The sequence below is a fragment of the Seriola dumerili genome, unplaced genomic scaffold, assembly GCF_002260705.1.
Source record: "Seriola dumerili isolate Sdu_G_001 unplaced genomic scaffold, Sdu_1.0 BDQW01000025.1, whole genome shotgun sequence".
Classification (NCBI taxonomy): Eukaryota; Metazoa; Chordata; class Actinopteri; order Carangiformes; family Carangidae; genus Seriola; species Seriola dumerili.
In genome coordinates this window covers 9,698,923-9,716,334 of record NW_019174280.1, presented here as the reverse complement: position 1 = coordinate 9,716,334, position 17,412 = coordinate 9,698,923, and the positions used below count along the sequence as shown (strand labels likewise).

At 39.6% G+C, this 17,412-nt stretch overlaps 1 protein-coding gene across 3 annotated transcripts in view; it reads left to right on the top strand.

Annotated features, from left to right (window-relative positions):
* Window positions 1-9,866: 9,866 nt before the first annotated feature.
* epb41l2 (erythrocyte membrane protein band 4.1 like 2) overlaps window positions 9,867-17,412 on the top strand; it is a 48,455-nt gene continuing 40,909 nt past the window's right edge. For all 3 annotated transcript variants that reach the window (XM_022764460.1, XM_022764452.1, XM_022764445.1), the window contains exon 1: window positions 9,867-9,963. The gene's annotated coding sequence lies outside the window, so the exon portion shown is untranslated. The remainder of the gene's footprint in view (window positions 9,964-17,412) is intronic.

The window sequence follows — 17,412 nt, the reverse complement described above, 5'->3', positions numbered from 1 at the left end:
CCATAAAAGAGTTAGAATCAAAAGTGAACTTCTACTGTAGGCTATCTATCGATTAACATGTCTATACTTAGCCTAGAAATACATTTGACTATTGTGTGTATTTTTATCTGTTCTATTTTTGGTTTGGTTTTTCTATTTTAGGCTGTTGTTTGTTTCGTTAATATTATTTATGATTATTAACAATGATAAAGATTCTACAGACTTTAAGAAGTATTTTTCAGGTACTTTTTTTGACAAAGCAAGGTGCACAACCAATTAAAGTGGTAGAAGAAGTACATAATGTTTACTTAAGTAAAAGTAATGCAGCAAATAGTACTTATTATGTAGAATGGCCTCTTTCAGAGTTTTGTGTTTGTAAATATGCAGTATATACAGTGGCATGCCAATGTTTGGGCAAGTCTGGCAAAATTTTTGTTATTTTGAAACTGTAAAAGATGTAAATAAAAAAGTAAGAAATGTGTCATCTTTAACCTTATGTCTTTTAGGAAACCTTTACTTGCTTGGCTATTCAAAGAAAATTTTAACCAGGGGTGCCCAAACCTTTGCATGCCACTGCATTATTATTAGTTTTTACTGATGTATTTAAGTGTAAGACATTTAAATGAGGTAATAGGTTGAGGTAAGTCTGATTTTTATTATTTTATATACTGTGGATGGAAAGGCCCTTCACACCCACACAGGTGTTTTCAGCCCTCCTGCTAATAACATATACTGGAAATCATGTGATGTCACCAAAATCTATTAACTGATAACAATGGTAACAATGTAAATTGTCCTCATCCAGGTGGAAAAACAGCTAACAGGAAAGTGAGGGAGCTGTTAATCAAACACAGTCTGTGCTGCACCCACACAGTCTGGAGAAGAGGTCTAATCGGGCAACGCAAGTGAAAACACCTCCGTGAGTGAACTGTGGGTGGGGGGTAGAGCCATGAGGTACCGTCTTGTTGAAGGGCCCTGTGTCAAAATCAAGTTTTAGTACCTTTAATATTCCAATCAATATAATGCTAAAATTGTGCATAATTTTAAAATAAAATGTGTTTAATCAACAGCTAAAATAAAAACAAAAGAAAAATAAAACGTAAAATTGTTACAAATGACAAAGTTATTAAAAAACATGGAAGAACAGAAAATATGTGATCGGATGAGACATGACCATGATCATAGGTGAGGATCGGCATTGACTTTAGATTGACTGAGAGCTTTGCCTTCCGGCTCAACTCCCTCTTCACCACAATGGTCTGGTACAACGCCCACTTTACTGCTGACACTGCATCGATCTGCCATCAGTCTCCTGCTCCATCCCACCCTCACTCGTGAACAAGACCCCAAGATACTTAAACTCCTTCACTGGGGCAGAAACTCCATCCCAAGCCAAAGAGAGTAATCCACTGTTTTCCGTCAGAGAACCGTGTCCTCAGACTTGGAGTGACATGGCCAACAGAACCACATCATCTGCGAATAGCAACGGAATTCTGAGGTTCCCAAACCGGACACACACCTCCCCCCTGGCTGTGCCTTGAAATCCTGTCCATGCAAATCACAAACAGGATTGATGACAAAAGACAACCCTGGCGGAGGCCAACAGCCACCAGTAATGTGTTTGACTTTCTACTGAGAATACAGACACAACTCTCACTCAACTCTCACATGGACCAGATAGCTCGTAGCAACAGTCCCGGAACATCATATTTCCACAGTTCTCCCCATAAGATCCCCCAAGCTACCCAGTTGTAGGCCTTCTCCAAGCCCACAGAGCATATGTATACTGGATGGGCAAACTCCCATGACCTCTCAAGTAACCTTCCCAAGAGTTAGTCCACTGTTCCACGGCCAGAACAGAATCTGCATTGCTCCTCCTGAATCCAAGGTTTGACTATCAGTCGGATTCTCCTTTCCAGCACCGTGGCATAGACCTTTCACAATGTCTTCAGCATCTCAGGGTGAATCTCATCCACTCCTGGAACCTTGCTGCTCAGGAGCTTCTTGACTTCCTCAGCAACCTCTGCCAAGGATATGGGGAAGTCTTCAGACTCTGCCTCCTCCTCAGAGGAAATGTTGATTGGTTCAGTAGTTCCTCAAGTTCCTTCACCAACCGACAATATCCCCAGTCCATGTTAGCATTGAGCTTTTGGTAGTGACTGACAGACTGAGATCGTGGATTCAGGGCTCTGGGCTCAGCCTTAGAAATAGAGTAAGGAGCTCTGACATCCAGAGGGAACTCGAAGTAGGGCCGCTGCTCCTTCATGTTGAAAGGAGCCAGTTGAAGTTGTTCGCGTATCTGGTTAGGGTGTCTCCTGGGCGTCCTCCATTGGAGGTATTTCAGGCATGTCCAACTCTTAGGAGGCCTCGGGGGAAACCCAGAACACGCTGGAGAGATTATTATATCTCACCTGGCCAGGGAACGCCTCTCCCCCAGGAGGACAAAAACGTTGCAAAAACAAGGAAAGGGACGTCTTGACTACTTTGCTTGAACTGCTGCCAGCTCCACCTGACCTCAGATAAGGGGAAGAAAATGGACGAATGGATGGGAGGATGAGAGATGGTGAGAACTATAAAAGAGATAAAATAAATTCAAAAGGAGCAGGCAGATTTCGAAGGAGCTCAGTGCAGTTTCATGTGTTTTTCCGCTGTTTTCTTCCACAGGTTTTCTTCCTCCCCTTTATCGGTTAGATTAGATACTTGTTATGAAGATTTTTTGGTGACTATACATCTTCCAAACAAGATGATCTAATCTAATAGTAAGAAGGGAGCACTTACACACAATGAGTTCATTTGCATAAAACCTTTAATAAACCTCTAATAAATACTCCCCTAAAGATACTAAAGTAGGTGAAAGTCATTAAACTTACCTGTGTGTGTTTGTTTGTGTTAAGGAATGATTATCGGTTTACTCAGTGTTTGCATGCAAGCACTGCTGGAAATGATTTGAATGTGAGCAGTGATGAACCAGTAGTAAGATTAATTTTTTGAACAGAGTGGCCATGAAAGCAACTTTGTTATTTTAATTTACTGGAAAATTATGAGATAACTTGAGAAATATCTTGAAACTAATAGGTTAAATTAAATCAAAAGAGGTCATGGTACACCATCAGATAGGGTGAGGTGCAGCACTGCACAGACCTCTGTTTTTATCAGGGGTGGAGATCTTGACTACAGGTGTGGATGTATTTATCAGGTTAAAGTGTTTGACGAACTTATTGCCAAAATGTCTTGCTGAATAATATTCATACTGAAAGCAAAAGAGTGTTGGGACAACTCATCAGTGCTGTGTACTGTAGATGTTGGAAATCACACTGCAACCTCCCTGCAAGACTACAGTAGATATGAAAACCTCAGTATCAGTTTTCAGTCTTGGTTGTGGAAGTTGCAGCAAAGGATCAGCTCGTTACCATGGATACCGAAGGATGAGATTCTTTCCAGTGTTTCCACTTGAGACAGGAAACACTCACGTCAAGTTTGTCTGTGATATGCGGGGGCAGAGTCTGGACGACAGGTGGCTGCTGGAAAAATCTGGATGGCGCCTCCTCAACTTCTTAGATGATTTGGAATAAAACTGATGGAAAACTAAAGTACAACTGGAAATATCCTCCAACTGCAGAACAACATTGCACAATGTTCTTAATCTGCTAATCAAACTAGAGCAACACAGTTATATCCACATTATCAGGCCCTGGCAATGTTGCCACTTCCTGCAAAATATAGGCAATCAGAGTTGAAGTGATAATAAACTGAGACCAATGGAAATTTAAAGAGAAATTGAAATTTTAATTGTAGCAAATTGTCAACAAAATAAAGGTTTAACAGAAGGAATTTTAAAGAAGTCAATTTAAAATTAGTTTATGTTGTATAGAAATACTATGCAATAATGTTGGCAGCATTATATTAACAAAATTTCCATTAATGTTTTTAAGATTAAATTTCATAACATGGTATTTGTTAGGGTGTCAAAGAATACATAAGGCCTACATAATCAGCTACAGTATTAAGCTGGGGTGAGATGTGAATTTTCCTCTCCATTCTCTTGGTATGAAAAGCACAAAATTCTTCACATTTTTCCAGGACAGCTTCAGTATGACTGTTTGACTCTGTGTAGAGTGTGAAAGAACGAGAAAAAAAAAAACCCAAACAAGACCACATCCAGTGGTCTACCATGTGGGGAAGATGGGGCTCCTCTCTCAGACAATTTCATTCGAAACTTTCATCCTAAATAAAGATAATCTGACAAACATCACTATGTTTTCAAGATTATACTACTGTTTTTATCACACTCGACCAAACACTACAGTGAAGCTAAAGTTTAGTTTTTCCCCTCATTTGTCATGGATTCAGATGAGTCTCTGGTGATGCAAAGTGGAGCTGCTGTCCTCTAGTGGTCTCTCAGTATTATGCATCATAGTCTGGCAGTGATGCATCACCACCAATGGTCTTTACCACAGGACTGGGGGTTTGGAAAACTGAGCTCTAAACTTTGATAAGGAAATAAGAAGATAGAAATAGTGAAAAATAATCAGTCTAAAACTATGTATTATACAAATTTACACCATCAAATATCCCCAGCACATATTATAAACATGAATACATTAAAGAGCACTCAAATCTAGTTTACCCTTCTCTGACAGCCTATTTAGAGAGATGATTTGCCTGTTACAGAGAACTACTATTCTTAAAGTGAAGACAAAATCTCAGCTCATTTGCTTAAAGACAGCTCCCAGTGAAGCTTATCAGACATTTCATGCAAACCTGTATGTTGTGGTGCATCCAGGTACCAGGGCACAAGTGGACGATCTGTAAAACCAATAAGGCTCACAAAGTTGTGTTTTATTACGCTTTTGTTGGGGTTTCAAATATTGTATAGATTTGTTTTGCAGTATATTAGGGTTTTTCTGACCTAAGATACTGACAGTGGATTTAAAGTTTTCTAATACATGTTGTCGATGACATGGTAATCATGTGGACTCTTAAATGGAGTGGCAACTGAATATGTAAGAAAGTGGAGGAGTGCATTCTTTGGCTTTTTTATGATTCATACATCTAATAGCTTCAGTTTTAATGATAAATACCTCAGCAGAATTTATGCAAGAGACAAGTGGAACATCTTCCTCAACTTAATATTTGTCATTTAAAGAGTCGGTACATAACAGCACAGAGGCATTCTGTGTGCCTGTTCATAATTTGTGGGTGTGAGTGGGTGTGAGGTTTGCCCTACTCACACGTGCACACACAAAACAAGCATAAACTTTGTTTATTTATCTGGTTGAACTTTCTTAATTGTAGACCTATCATCACACATCTATCACACATACACACACGAACAAACTTGTTTTTTTTTCACTTAGGAGGACATGAATTCCCACACACACACACACACACACACACACACACACACACACACACACACACACGCACATGTGCAGTGACAACTGCAGAACAAGTTCCAGAGTAAACTAAAATTTAATGAGTCTCCCTCCCTCTACCCATTTCTTGCCTAATCTTCTCTCAATGTTCTGAGTTCTTAATCTTTCTGACTGGCAACCTATCTTTGTTTTTATCCGTCCATCAGGTTCTTTCTATTTAATAACTTCTCTCTGTTCCTCCTTTCCTTATCTGACACCTGATCCTGGAGTTTAGAGTTACCACACACAAAGAAGTGTAGAGAGAGGGCGGGAGGGCTGGTGGTTGACATTACATAAAACAAACAGATATGAACTGAGAGAGAAGTGTTTGTTCATTGTCTTGGTATTTGTTTGACTCATGTGAAGACAGAGAGAGCGAGAGAAGTAGAGGAGAAATACAAGGAAACTCTGTCCAGGCAAGTAGCTTGAAAAATACAGCTTGATATGTATGTGTGTGTGTGTGTGTGTGTGTGCAATTGGTGTGCATTATGTTGTGCTATCATGTTTTTCGTGCAGGGTCTGGCTGGGTGTGTGTACATCTGTGCATGTGTTTATCTATCTAAAATATGTAGGCCTATACTTAAACAACATCATCTATTTTGATGATTTACTTACTTTACATGATTTTCAGGTTTATTGGCAGGAAAGTGAGCAATGGACTATCATTCCTATTACTGACCACAAATGTAAATTATTACATATTGTGGTCTGAGATGATGGTTTCAGTGAATTCCTGTTGAACACGATTAACCAGATATGTGTTTCCTGCAGATGCATGGTGTTTCTCTGCTCTATTTAAACACACTATATTTTAGGTAATAGGCCAATACATTGGTAGTGCATTCTGGTATTGGTGGTATTGCTTCTGCGTAATATGTGTTTATTTTGTCATGTGAATTACACAGAGCTGTCCTCAAATATAGGTTGGCAGTGTTGTTTTTTATTGCACAGGGTTTTGGAATACGCCTAGCAGTTGTTTGCAAAGTATTAGAAGACACACCTGTCACACCTTTACAACATTAATACTGGAATATATAATACTGGAAAATATTTTTTAGGATTTAAACTATAAATCTTAAAATAATTTCTTCCTTCTTCCATGCACATGGTTTATCAAACAATAATGTATTACAACAGGCTTCCACCAAGTGGAGTGGCTAATGGGCAGTGAGGATGTGATAGCGTTTATGTAGAGCGTGCATTGTCTAATTGCACTTTAATGAAGTCTGACTGACTTTTAATGGAACACTTCAACTGGTGGCACAAAGCTTAATGATGAGCAAGCTAAATGGCACTGTGGCTTGCACAAACACACTGTAAAAGCAAGGAAAAAAGGAAGAAGGCATCATCAATTTTGGTATCCTAACTGTATGGAACAAAAAGTCTAATAATATTTGAATACTAGACCACAACCTTGAAGATCTTGTATCATAACCCTCAGACTGATTGCAAATTCTGTCCATATTCCAAACATGATCTTTTAACCTATTCACAATCTTTGATAGAGTGCTACATGTCGCCAATTTCAACTAGAAATCACTTTTTAGCTGCAATCAATTTAAGCCACTTAATTTAAGCATTCTTCTACTGCGTACCTGCTGAATTGATAGTTTAAGTGATAGTTTGCTTTCCTTTGAATCAAGGTACACTGTTGCTGGGGCCATAATTTACTGTTTTCATAGGGTTGAATGATTTTGGTTCCTCAGCTCAGGGTTGAGGGATGGCTGGGCAATAGCTAACTGTTCTTCAGATCAGGGCACAGAGTTGGCTGGACGATAGTTGGTCTGGTGGGCAATATTTTGCTGTCCAGATGGCTGTGTCAGGGTAATTCCCTTCAGAAGGACTCGCCGCTAATCCTCCAGAGAATCTGTACTGGCTTGATCTCATGCCTGCATGGGAAACCGACAAGCTAGCTTACTGCAGCTCCTTGGCTGTGGGACACTGTGTTTCTGATAGCCAGGCCTGTTAGCTTATCGACAGGAGCACAGTCTGTTGGTTTACAGCAGGACAGTGGTAGCCTGGTTGATCAGCTCCACTGTAGAGCCAAGGCAGTCAGCAGCATAGGGGCAAAGTGAGAACTGCTCAGTGGGCTAGTTAATATATAGTGCACATAGTGGTTTAAGTAAGGCAAAACAGGAGGCGAGGAGGTGGACAGACATAGCAGGGAAGAGAGAGAGAGCAAGGAGAGAGAGAGAGAGAGAGAGATCAGGTCAGGCTGATTAGATGTAGAGTCAAGAATTACGACTGTCTTAATCTCAGTGTGGGACTATTTCCGCAATATGGGACCTTTGATGATCAGGTACATTTTTCTGACTTCTTTTGTTTGTTATTAGAGATCTAGAAAATCATGGAGGAGCAACTAATAGCAGAGCCCTATGTTTGCATTAGTTTTGTCTTCATTGTGATCTTTTTAACAGTGATCTCATTCAATCTGGTGAATGGATGGAAAAATTATCCATCATAGAACCAAGCAAAACTTTCATGGCACACTCACTGTCAAAGAGATAGTAACAATACTCTGCAGTAATGAAGTAAAAAAAAATAAAATGAAAACAGCCTGCCAGTTGCCATTTATGGAGCAGGTTTTACATTTTCATGATCACACATGTAAACTTTCTCTCTTCTGACTTTTGATTTTAAAAATGGTGATCAGATAGTCCTAGGATGTTTTTTATGTCAGCTTTAATGAAGTGATAGCCTCTCTTAAACACCCTGTATTGTTGTTATTATGATCCACACTGAGACTGATGACAGTCAGGCTGACTTCGAGACAGGACTTCGGGCACAGAGGGAGGTGACTTTAATGCATTTAGCCATGTATTATTTGTGTGATTAAATGTCCCAGCGTGGGTGTGTTTCCTTTCACTCTGCTAACATGTGGATAATATGTCAATAGAATTAGATTAAAACATGACTGCTTTCTGTCACACCAGAGAAGAGATCTGCTATGTGTTGTCTTTTTCTCATGACTGTCCTGGATGCTCAGGAGTCAGGTTTGAACAGGAATCAGCTGTGCCCCTTCACTGATAAGCAGACTGGATAAATTCTGTATCTGCATCATAGTGCATGGATGATAAAAGCAGTAAAAAGCAGATAACTCAAATTTTATGTATATGATGTAAATGATGAAATGATATTATAATTCCTTATTACTCCACCTTGATTTTCAACTAGATCTAACTGAGGGATGCTGCTGTAGCAGACGCAGCTCATAAAATAAACATGTTGATGTGATGTGAAGTAAGGCCTGAGGTTAAAGCAATGTCTGATTTTCTGTGCTCATACCCCTCCATCCGTCTGTGTTTGTGTGTGCACGCTCCTCTCGCCTGCTGTGGTCTGCTGCTCTGCTGAATCCATGCTGCTCTGCTTATGGTGAGTACACTGAAACACACGTAGTTACTATATTTATGACTTTGAATCCACATCAAGCTGCAAAACGTGATGATGGATTGTCGTGCATGTTGTCAATTAATGTCACAAAATATTTTAATATTTGTATTTCACTCATTAAAATTTCTTCTATTATTTTTGTACTACTCTACTAAACATTAGTGTTGCCATTATATGGTTGTTTACTCCTCCTCTTTTGTACATCTCCATGCTGCCTCACACTATAAGCCAATTAGCTGAGCTTCTGTAATCTGGGTGTGGGCATGTAAGAGGTGTGTGCGTGTATGTTTTTGTGTGTGTGTGTGTGTGTGTGTGTGTGTGTGGTTTTGTGTGCCCACAATGGCAGTAGCCATGCCTTATGTAATGCAACGACCAGTCTGTCCTTTGTGTGTGTATGTCTGTGTGTGAGAGTAAGAATGGGTTGAGAAGAGAAACAATAAATGATTGTGGAAGAAGTAATCTAATCACATAATCGGTTAATGTGTCCATCATCATCACAGATTTTAGGTGTGAATTCCAAGCATCAGTTGTAATTTTCTACAATTACCGAACAACAATATAAAATGTCTATTGATTACTTACTTAAAGTATGGTTGCAAAAAACAAAAAAGCTAGAGCAAAAAAACAACAAAAAAAGTCTAACAAAAAACAGGTGTGATGAATCAACTTCTAAGTAGAAAAGGAGCATGTAACTTTAAATTATAAAGCTTAACTTGAACTTACCCAAATTCCTATTCCAATGGTGGCTGCAGGAGTGGTCCGCAAAAATCTGAACAGAAAAATGTAGAAATAAATGAATACAACATCAACATATTGCAGTGACCCTGTTCGAACTCTAGAGGGAGCCACCTCGCCGCACTACCGCTGCCACATCTGCATCGAACGTCCCTCCAACGCGAATGGACAGCGAGGGGGGCCAATCACATCTCAATATCTAATACAGTAATCCCACTGAGCCAATGAAAAGCAGCCAAAAGATGTTTTTCACTGTATGGGGCGGGTCTTGGGGATGACGGACAAGTCTGCTCTGAGCCCTGGCCAGATTGTCGGTGTGGAGTGGACTGTAGTGGAGATTTTTGGAGGCTGAGATAGTGGGGCGTACGTTATTTTTTGGAGGAGAACAGAGCGAGAGGCCACGTTTGGAGAAGTTCCCGGTACGCATCGTTGGAAATCGCAACAGGTAACGTTTAATTTTACCCCCTTTTAAATCACGTGATTTATACACCAGCGACTGCCGCTGGTTCAACGCTTTTGGGATTTTGCGTTTGATATACATCGATTTTGCTGCAGTAGATATATAGGTGCTCAACCTGTACTAACAACCACAATGATTAGGAGCAGTTCTTTTGAAACAGTCAAGCAAACCCCATGCTTCCCTCTGAAATCCGTTACTCTGGGTTGCAATCATACCTTCGATGTAAGGCGCTTCATGGCGCCTATCTTCTCCCACATTATCCCTCTTACCATCACCTTAACTACTTTCATGTCCCGCTGCTTCTAGCTCGGCTGTGATTCGTGTGGTTAGCATCAAATGTTTCGTGGCAACAGTTAGCTAAAGGTAAAGCAGGCGTAACTCACGTGTTTTAAAAGTCATTTTCTAAATGAATAGACCCCGCTACGTTACTGGTAGTGGTTGTATTTCCTGGTGTAGGTGAATCCTACCGTTACGTTGACGGTGAGTTTACCGCTGGCGGTTGGTTCTTATGACCATGCTAACGTAGTCGTTACGTTTAAAACACACTATTCAAACATCCGCCTCCGTTTTTGCAGGGCAATTCATGTAGCTGCTGAAGTAAATAAGAAGTAGCTAGAAAGCCTCGAGCTGTTTGGAACACCGACAACATTTAATTTTGTGCAGTTTTATCTGTTGTTGTGTAGCGATGTTACTTTTGTGTCCGGGGCAGAGCTTCGGACAGCAGTAACAAACCCAGAGAACACGTTGTTTTCCTGTTTTCAGAGGAGTGATACTCGCTTCATATGGTTTCATGTTGGAAAGTGGTTTACAAAGATGTTTGGGAAATGCAGCCGCCTTAGTTTAACGTTTGTTTGCTGATTTTAAAGGGTGGGTTTCGTCTGGTGATGTGGTGGTAAAATAAAACATGGGATAGGAAATGACCATCCAGAAAAGATGGTCTTCAATTCATAAAGATATGAAGCAGATAACAGGAAGCAATTTCTTCAATCAATTTTCAGGCTGTAATCATAAAATATTTGACCTCTTTTTACTTTAAAAGCAACTTTACTTACTTTGATATGACCATGGCACATTTCTGCAGTAAAGGATTGATTTCAAAGTTTAAAAATGGATTTTAAACTCAGAAGTAAATTTTGTTTCATTTTGATGGTTTCCCCTCGACTGCGCCCCCATTTCTGTTAAAATATCTTACTTTTTCATCATACTCTTGCTACTATTTGTCTGCTGACATGATGTGCAAACAGTACTTCACATGTGTGTTTCCCAGAAAACTCACTGAAGTCTTACTTTGACAGAAGGCAAGGGCTCTAGTAGTTCTCAGACAGATAGGAAGGCAGGCCAACAAACTAACAGACTGGACTGAGCTGAGATTGTGCTGACGTGTAAAAAGTCAGTGGCAGTTGGCAAACATATTGATTACATTACTAATTTAATTCCAATGCATTAAATCAATATCTGTGTGGTGCCACAGTCGGATAATCTTCAAGCAGTTTATGTTATATCTGGCTCTTTTAGAGGAATCACCTGGTTTTATCAATAACTATCGATGATATGATAGGCGTCTTTTGCAATTCCGTGTTTGGTGTGTGACTGAGCCTGACACAGACACAGACAGACTAATATAAGGGCACCTAGCCATGCACTTATGCTACTAACAATCACCCTTAAATCTACCTATAACTACGTGTCTGTGTGGCCAGCTACTCATCACCTTAATCAGCACAACTCACCTTTGGTGCCTTTGGCCTTCTTGTCTTTTCTCCTCTGAGGAAAGGGAAGGTAGGTTAGGTAGAAATGGAGGACATGAGGGCAGAGACAAAGTCATGGACAGTGGTGGTGTACAGAGAACTAGAGAACTGTGTGAGAACTAGACAATACGTTTTCTGTCATTGTAACAGTTGCATCGAGTGTTTGTTTTGTGAATGATCATATGTAATTTACAAAGCAATAACAGAGTCAGATTTCTTCCTGAATAACTTCTAAAATACCAGAGCATGCTTAACATCCCACATATACTACTACAATCTTTTTGTCATGATAGTTGCTTTCCATTGTAATGTTGGTTATAAAGGATTGGATTGTGAACTTTGTGCATAAAGCTAATCCCACTGGTGATGCTATGACCTAAACCTCTTCAAGAGCCGAGGTGGAAACCCCGTGGAAGTGAGCAAATTATATAAAAGAATCATGATCTAGCCAGCCGCCCAGCCAGCGAGCTACATTAATGCCAGTCCTCCCAACCTAAACTACATTTCCACAATCAAACATTTCGTCATTGTTCAGTTTGACCATGGAGACAAAAGTACAGAGTAAGAAACTGCTGAAAAATAAAGAGCTTGAATCTTGCTTTAAAGTGAACAAAAATAGGCAGGGTAACATAAATACCAGTACAATCTAAGACAAGAGGAGGCCAAAGTAAGATAATAAATAGTTAAAATAAAAAATCAATACAACAACAGCACCGATTGTGCACCCAACAATTGCTAGAGTTGATTTCACACTTCTCCTTACACGGTCTCATCAGCAATTGAACATTATACACCTCACAAAGGCATTCTCTTCTGCAGGCTATTGTATTTTATTGTATTGTGTTACAGGTTTTCAGGTTACTTGGTACAGCATCACATGTAGGTGCACTACAAGAAAATCCACTTCACTATAGGTTACAGCTTTTATGACGGGCACACACACACACATACATATATATATATATATATATATATATAGCCACATAGAATACAATATGCATTGGAACATCTTTGGCTCAATATAATTTTTTTTAGCAGAAAGGGTTCTTGGTTTGGAAAGATGGAAGTCGGCAGTGAGCACGTACTCTGTGTCACTCTGGTGTGTTCTTCCTGTCAGGCCCCTCTCTGTGTGTATAGTTTATCTATAATCATCAGCGCCATGTTCATTCTCAGACTCCCAGGATGTGTAGAACAGTAGCGGCTCTGTCAACCCACTAATGAGAAGCCTTAATTGGTTGTTCTGGTGGGAGAATCTGCTCATTAAAGGTAGCTGGAACTAACTCTGGCTTAGCTAGAATGAGAGCATGATTTGGTTTTTCTTCTCTATATTGCCGTTGTCATTTCCAGTCATTTGGGATTTGTGAATCTTATGAAATTATGCTTTTTAATTTGTTTTCAGTAGTCACCAGTCTAAACTGTATCTTAAACTTGGGTATCAGAGCACTGTAAATTAAAATTAAAAGGAAGCAGCATAAAATGGGGAGAAACAACCAAAAGAAGATGACAGTAATAGGGGTAAAACAGGTGCATTGTTGATCAAGAATTTCTTTTTTGTAACCATCTTACTGTGATAGGAGGACTAATTTGGCTCTTTGTCTAAGGGAGGCAGTAAGATTTCTTAATATTTTATCACTTGCAAACAGTGTCTGGTATGTTGTCACTCCTGCATTAGTTTAAGGAAATCACTACAAAGACACATACACACTCACACACTTCCTCATTTGTTCTTTTTTCTCACCCTCACCATGTGAGGGGTTGAAGGGTGAGTTGGGGAGACACAGGGAGGCAAAAAATAAGAAAATGGGAAAGTGGAGAAAGTGGGTGATGGAGTGACCAAAGGAGAAAGGGAGGGAAGGCAGAAACAAATGGAGAGGAAGTGAGTAAGAGTGAAAGAGAGACTGAGTGAGAGCGACAGAGAGAGTGAGAGATATTGCTTAACCATTCGGAAAGGCTATGGGAACATCCCTATGTGTGTGTGTGTGTGTGTGTGTGTGTGTATTTTCATCCTGACCCCGTGCGATCAACAGGAGCAAAACACGTCACATCAGCTCAACCACACACAGATAGTCCGACTGTCTCACATCAGTTTGAGGTGACTATGTTTTTAGAAAAGTAGCATGTACAGAAAAAAATTCAATCCTCCAAAGCACAAAGTCACAAATGTAGTTCAAGACATTTTGTCTGCTCTGTTCCAGTCTGTAAAGGTGGTTGCTACTATAACCACAAAGCACAATTCAAGGCTTTCATCTCCTCTATTGTAGCGACATTGGGACTGTCACAACAATTACTAAGGTGGACATATTCTACAGTGTAGCAGTGAGCCGTGACCGGGGAGTAATAGCCTCTAGCTTTCAGGGCAGCTTGGCCGGCGGGCACCGCAGGGTTCGGATACCCACAGAGAAGATCAGAGAGGCATGGATGAATGGAAACTGTAGTGCAATGCTCAGCTTATTACTGCCACAGAGACAGTGGGGGAAAGAGGGGAGGAGAGTGAAAGAGGGATAGAGATGTTAAGGACATGTGTGATGGAGGGAGTCAGCTAAATGCCAAAAAATGTAAATGAGAAAAGAGTGGTGAAAAATGGTTATTGTAGTATTCATCAGTAAGAATTCACGCTTTTTTTTTTTTAAATTGTGTATATGCTTAAAGGAGTCAAATACAATAGTTTGAACATGAATATTTTGTGTTAATAGAGAGAATCTATTAGAGGAGACCAGAAAATCCTTGTATTGAGGGGTAACATTTTAAATCAGAGAGGGCAAACTGCCTTCCCCAGCAAGTGTCCAGCTCTGAAAGAAACGATAGAATAAAAAACAGAGGGAGAGAACGTGGGCCTGTGGCTTTGGCAGGGGGCCAAACATAGTTAAAAACAGATTAATCAGCATAGGGTCACATTCTCACAGAGAGAGGCAGAACAGAGCATGGCAGGACAGGGCAGCGCCTTCATCTTTTAAAGGCCGCATCTTAGTGAGCAACACGAGGAAATGTTGGCACAGAGGTTTATATCAGCAGAAGAATTGATTAAAAAAAAAAAAAAATTTAAAAAAAAAAAAAAAAAAAAAAAATCAATAATGAAACAATTATATACTAATAGAAGTAGCTTTGAAAGCCAATTTCTAATACATTGTGCTAAATATCTTTAGCAAAGTCTTAATGAAGTGATGCCTACGTTTTAAAGGTGTAATCTGTCATGTTTACATCTTAAGGTTTTTTTGGCTATAATTCCAGTTAGGTTTCTAGATAAAAAATGTATATTTGCTGTGTTTTTCAGTCTTGCAGTCTTGTTTTTGTTTTCTTCACAATCATTAAGGATTCATAAAAAGCTTTAAAATTGGAAAGCTTTAACATATTAAAGTTGATAGAGTAGGATAACATGGATTGAGTACAGGATATACATAATTTGTTTTTTCCATTGGGAGTTTTTAAGATACCATGTTGATTGTTAAATAATCAACAAAGACTGATTGATTTCTTTTTTCATTAGTGATTCATTTATTCTCTCATTCATTGAACAAATAATTCATTTATTATGTGGTGACTATTCATTAATTTGTTCATTCATTCAATCAGTCTGTCAAAAAAAGTCAGAAAGGCTCGTAAATAAGAGAAGAGAGGAATCACAGGGGAGGGGGAGGGAAAGGAAGTGAGAGGAGTGTCTGGGGCAAGAAGGTTGAGAGGGAGAGTAGACTTGCTAACTTGCTCTCATTAGTTGCTTTTGAGAGGCTCTGAAGTTTGTAAAACATTTTGGAACGTGTGTAAAGAACCCAGTGAACTGTGTGTGTGTGTGTGTGAGAGAGAGAGAGGGGGAGATTCAGACAGACTACTTATGGTGGAGTGTAGAAAGATATATTTTATTTCTTTTCCCTTAACACCAGTCATTTGATAAAATGAATTAAAACTTCATTTGTTTTAGTCTCGGTCTTGATACACATTTAGCCTGTATCTAATTGCCCAGGCAACGTTTTGCCACGTGCATTTCCACTTTTTGTCCCCATATTTCCTATTTTCTAGGGCATCACAAAATGGTTTTAGTCCATTGACAAAGTTAACAAAGTTAGCTAGTACAGTGTCTGAAGTCACCCCCTCCCAATAGATATTCAGTAGTGAGCTGTAAATTTAGATTTTGGACACTAACTAATTATCATTTTTGTGCCATCACTGTTGACTGGAGAGCTGCACAGCAGTCATTTTTGTCCTTTTTCGTCTAACTGTGAAACTGTGAGGTATATACAATAGAGTGGATTCTGTCAGTTTTCGCAATTCTGCAATTTCTCATGGGGATTATAAAATACGCTGTCTATAAATTTGATTTAAATTTGGTTGGCCTGCCAAAATATAACATGTGTGAGAAACACTTGTGTAAGTTTTCCTTATAATTAGTCAGAGAAAAAAACTGTTCAGCGCCAGACAGAAAAGCTGTTTTTAATGTAGTCATTTCCTGTTTTTATATTGATAGGTTTCTAATGAGGGAGACACACATACAGAGTCATATGTGTGTCTAAAAATGACAATTGAAGATAAAGATACAGAGATGGGAGATTAACCAGGAGGAAACGGGAGGAGGGCACACTTCCTGTTTCCTGGTTAGAGGTCAGAGGTCACTGGTCTGGGATTAACTGATACTAGACGCCTAAGTAAATCCTTGTGGTCATGTCATTGAAAAAAGAGCTGGTTACTGCAGCATTTTTCACATGACGATGTGTGAGTACATGTCTGGACTTTAGAGGCAACAGGTCCTCACAGTAATTGAGAAAACAGGATGATGTTCTAAAAATGAGGACATCTTATAGTGTTCACAAGGGGAATGCCTAATTTTAGAGTTAGGGGTTAAGGTTAGTAGTTAGGAAATTAATGGCAGGCGGCTGCGAGTTGGTGGTTTGCTAGAGTACCTTACAGTCCCACGACTGTATTTTGTGGTCAATCAGAATAGATTGAGAGAAATACTTTTGAATGACTTCTGTATTGAATCAGCTGCCAAGAGTGAGAAACACAATGTTTTGACAGTTTGCTAACAGCAAAGCTTTCAGTCTGTTCTAATCAATATTTGATGATCCAGATTTTCTTTCTCTCCTGCATCAAGTTGCCACACAAGGCAGCTGTAAAAATGAGCCCTAATGCCCATGAAGTCATCTGTTTTGCCAAGGCACCTGTTGCTACCACCCTCTATGGGATGTATGTTGCCATAGTAACACCACACCCACTGCTAGAAGAGAGAGAGACTATGTTGAGCTGTGCGGTTGAGCTGTCTTTCTTTTCCTTTCACACACACACTCTTTCTCTTCCTCCCAGCTAATGCCTGCTTTTTTTGTCTTCCTTTTTTCTGTTTTGTCAGTCCGTCTCACACACATGGTAAACTGTATCTCCTCTCCTCATGTGCACTCGTGTGACCCACCCATACTTTCACTCTTTGTCTCACACACACTCACGTTCACACAGACAGGGCACTTGCGCCTGACTGCTTTAATCGCTGAATAGGGGAGTTTAGCAGTTAACAATAGTAGTTATGAGCTGACCCATTATTCTCACACACACGCACACACACACAAAGAGGGAAAGAGAGAGGGAGAGAGTGAGACTTATAACTAGGAGATAGGGTACATAAAATATATTTTACTTCATTTTAACGCTTAATATAATTATTTTCTTGCATCAAGTTTGTTTTGTATTCAACATTGTTCATGGATAA